General features: G+C 36.2%; 1 long non-coding RNA gene across 2 annotated transcripts; it reads right to left on the reverse strand.

Annotated features, from left to right (window-relative positions):
- Positions 1 to 556: 556 nt before the first annotated feature.
- LOC131243298 (uncharacterized) lies at positions 557 to 3,424 on the reverse strand. Of its 2 annotated transcripts, XR_009170008.1 has the most exons (4): positions 2,524 to 3,424; positions 1,870 to 2,368; positions 940 to 1,238; positions 557 to 792 (listed from the first exon to the last, which is right to left on the reverse strand). It is a non-coding gene; the product is annotated as an uncharacterized LOC131243298 (long non-coding RNA). The 2 variants fall into 2 exon arrangements; XR_009170007.1 differs by lacking the exon at positions 2,524 to 3,424 and having other exon boundaries at positions 1,870 to 2,502.
- Between the last annotated feature and the right edge of the window lie 756 nt (positions 3,425 to 4,180).

The following is a 4,180-nucleotide window of genomic DNA, read 5'->3' on the forward strand; positions in this document are numbered from 1 at the left end:
ACCGATGAAATAATTTGTCGGTATATCTCATATATAGATAGTTGGTATAAATTTTTGTATTAATTTGTACCTGCAAAATATTTTGTTGGTATAAGTTTTCAACCTATAATTACCAACGAAATATTTCATCGATAATAGTTGTTTCTTCCTGGTTTCATTTATTTTCAAAATTCAGAAAAAAATTCCTGATATACACATGTAAATACATCTGTTACAATACATTTTCATCATATTCACATCCACATCCATCCAAATTCAAAGAAAGCTGCAAACATTTGAAAAACAAATCATAAGAAATAATGACTGAAAAACATTACTATATCTATATTTATTCTGTTGCAGTCTCATCAAAAGTCCTAATATCTTATAATATCTTTTCATGGTTCTGTATGTTTTGGAGGTGGCTCTACTGCACATTCTCTTGCATCCTTTACTGCTATATGTAGAATTACTTAGTTGATTCTTCTATCATATTATGCATTGACTTGGGACTCAAAGAAATGATTGTGTTAGATGTTTCTAGTCACCATCATTTCGGGTTTAGAGGTCTCTAAAGGAACAATATAATGAAATGATTTATAAATTATTTAAATAGAAAGAGATAAAATTTTGTGACTCTGAAACACTAGAGATGTTTTTGAATAAAGAATCCTATTAAGCTATATTATAAATTAATCTTGATGAAATGGCCATTTGATAGGTGAATAAAAGGTAGAGAACCTGATAAATCCATAGATTAAATTGTTGATGAACTTCATCAACTAGAGGTCCTCGCACAATCTTCAAGGGTACCTACAGTCGAATGACAATACATTCAAGGTTTAGTAACCTTAAAACCACAAACAAGCTAACCAACACTGCTTTTTAGTGGTTTCGATTTTCTCAAGTCATTATTCAGCAATTTACGATGAACAAGAAACTGAAAACCAACTGGATTACCGATCTTGAAGCAGCTGTTTTAGGAGCGCCATCTGGTCGAAATATGTATGTGCCAGAGGCTTTGAAAATTAGCATACACATGATATTAAACAGTTATCACAAGTAGTTGAATTCCGTAACAGTGCTAATCCTAAGCATAGAAACATCATACCTGTGGATCCTTGTCTCCAATGCTTGAACAATACCACAGATAGCTTTGCTATAGAGGTATATTGACCTGATGCATTGCAATAGTAACCCTTAGGCCTCTCTATGAAATTTTGTGTTCGTCTAGTTTGATTACCAGCAACATATTAAAACTGAAATAGTTATCCAGTAATGGATTAGATTAACTATTAAGAAATATTCTAACAAAACTCAATTGAGTTAATTTGGTGAAGTCAGTCCTTTTCCATGAGCAGCACCATTATATATGAACGCTGGACGATTGTACAGAATTCTGCTGTCACACTAAGAATGGGTTGGGCGCACACAAATGACTCTCCCACTCCCTATTTTATGATTAAACTCTTATTATCATTATTTTTTTAAACAAGCGTATTTCTTATTCACGATTGAAGCATTACCCTGCATATAGTTCAAGAAAGTTCTCCACATGATTGGGCCACAATGGATAAAATGAGATAGTCTGCATATAGTTCAAGAAAGTTCTCCACATGATTGGGCCACAATGGATAAAATGAGATAGTCATGTATCTTGGGGTGAACGAATTCTGCAAGTTCTCCACATGATTGGGCCACAAGCAGCCTGCGCTCCTCATACATGTGATTAATCTACATTTCAAGGTGGCATCTAAAAGGATCCGAATGGTTTCAAAACCCTGTCACAAAAATTCAGTTTTGAATACTAAGAACAACAATTGTCAAAATTTCTACCATGTGTTAAGAACTTGTGTCTACATGAATGCATGCACACCAGTGAGACTTTACCATCTTTTTAGATGTGGTTTCCCTCTGATTGTCTGCTTTAACAACCTACCCATTGTCTTCAAATGTACAACAATCGTCAAAATTTCTACCATGTGTTAAGAACTTGAAGTATATTTTCATTGCTTTCTACGAGGTTTTGAAGAGAATGTCTCTCTAGAGATTTCCTCATGGAATGTGAGAGATATTCGAGGGGCGGTTCTTGTACACATGAGAAGGTAATCCTCAAGTAAGTGTTGGTTTAAGAAGAATTCGAATTCCTGAAAATGCCATGAAGAAAAGATAACATAAAATCAGAAAATAAGCACAACGATCAAACAAAGAAAATGGAGAAACCCCACAAACTTACAATCTATCCAACCTCCTTAATGGGCTGAGATCCGGAATAGGTCCCGACAGATTGGTGTTCCCAAGCAAGCTGCCATTATGAAACGAGACTGTTAGCATGCATTGCGACTTCTATGCAGATCATTGGACACAATGATATTGGTCATGCTTTCACCTGGTAGATTTTTACAATTTTACATTAGAGGTGTTTTCACCATTTTGTACACTTTCTACAACTATATTCCAACAAAAAAGTTTTTTTTTTTTTAAAATAATAAAGATGCTGAATTCCTGAAATAAAGATCCAACACCATAAAATTCTATAGTCACCTCAACATAACAGATGCCTTGTGGGTTGGAAGTACCAATTGAAACAAGATCACAAGGAACTTCATCGTTCTCCAGGAGCCAGACTACGTTGCCAACACAGATGTAATGGAATGCAAAAATCCAATTAGTGAGGTACTAATTTATGAAAATCCCTATTTTAAATGATCCATAGAGTCAATAGTATCCAAAAGAGCATAAACCTAGATATGATTGCAATCATTACAGATACATCTAGATACATCTGGAAGTTGCCCCTTTCAGCAGCAGACATAATGCAAAGCTAGATATGATTTCAGTTAAGATCTGAAACAAACCAAACACAACTCCAGGCAGAAAACTAGGGAAAACAGGATTTAAGGCACTTAAATCAGTGTGAGCCCCACAGTTGGGGTCCTACCCACCTCGGTGGATCCTGGGTCTCAACTAATCCTCTGCCTTCTCAACGACTGTGACGTGGCCTAGTAACATGGATACATAAAACTCTAAATTCGCGTGTCCAGGTTTGCACCACGTCATCAATTAACTAAAAAGATCTGAGCATTTTTATTTTTTTATTTTTATTTTTTGTGGTGTTTGATGTTTAGCAGACAGGCCCGTACATGCATGTATGCACGCCAATGTCACAGTGCATTGAACTATCGTAAATACAGGCTTTTACGAATAGGCTTCAGAATAGTTTTTCTTTGGTGTCCATTTTTTCCAGTAGGTTTGAGTCAGGTTAAATGTCAACATCAAGATCATCACACTCTCAACCTGACCCCACCCTAATTCTAACGTAAGGTGATCAACCCCAAATCCCAACCCAACTTTACTTGACCCCACCATAGTCAAATGCATGTGATTATTCCTAATCTCACTAATCCAACACGATTTTCCAATTCAAATTACCTTGACAACCCAACTCTACTACTTGACATGAACTCCGTTAGAGTACCCGACGGTTTGGTCAAACCGAACCCAAGTTGGGACAGTACGAATCCAAAGGCACGTTTAAATTGCAGAGTGAAAGAGATAAATCATGCCCATGTATGTATGCATCCATGTCAACTTGCTCATGTAGGCATGCATGTGTGGTAGCTGATAAGTGAATAGAAAGCTTGACATGCACCTATTTGCATTTGTACTCTTTTGGCATCCATTTCACGGGACTGTCCATGGGGTTGCGTGTCCAAACTTCTTCCACTGCTGCACAAAATAATAATAAATGCAGCAGTAGGAAGATCCTAAATATCCATGAGTGGGGCTATCCTCATAAATTATCTTATCTTATCCATCCATTTTTTTAAGCAACCGAAGGTGCAGTTTAGATAATCTGATAAGTATGATATTTTCAAGAAACATATATGAAGAGTGGATCGTGCCAAATGGACTGTCCAATTGATGAAATGGATTGTTCACATGTGCAAATGCAACCATGTTTGGTAGTGACGGGCTGCACATTCAACAGTTAAACAAAAAATAATGGAAGGTCACGAACACAATAAAAGTGTATGCAAGGCTTTGACATAAATAACAAGAGGCCAAAAGCAAACCCCTCAAATACCATATTCCATATTCATATGCTGCGAATAGCCATCTAACAAGTTCCTCCTTTTTTGCACAATGGAAGGCTTTCTGAAGCAGCAAAAGAGTTTTTAAAAATAAAAATAAAAAGAGG

This window comes from Magnolia sinica, chromosome 4 (assembly GCF_029962835.1).
Source record: "Magnolia sinica isolate HGM2019 chromosome 4, MsV1, whole genome shotgun sequence".
Classification (NCBI taxonomy): Eukaryota; Viridiplantae; Streptophyta; class Magnoliopsida; order Magnoliales; family Magnoliaceae; genus Magnolia; species Magnolia sinica.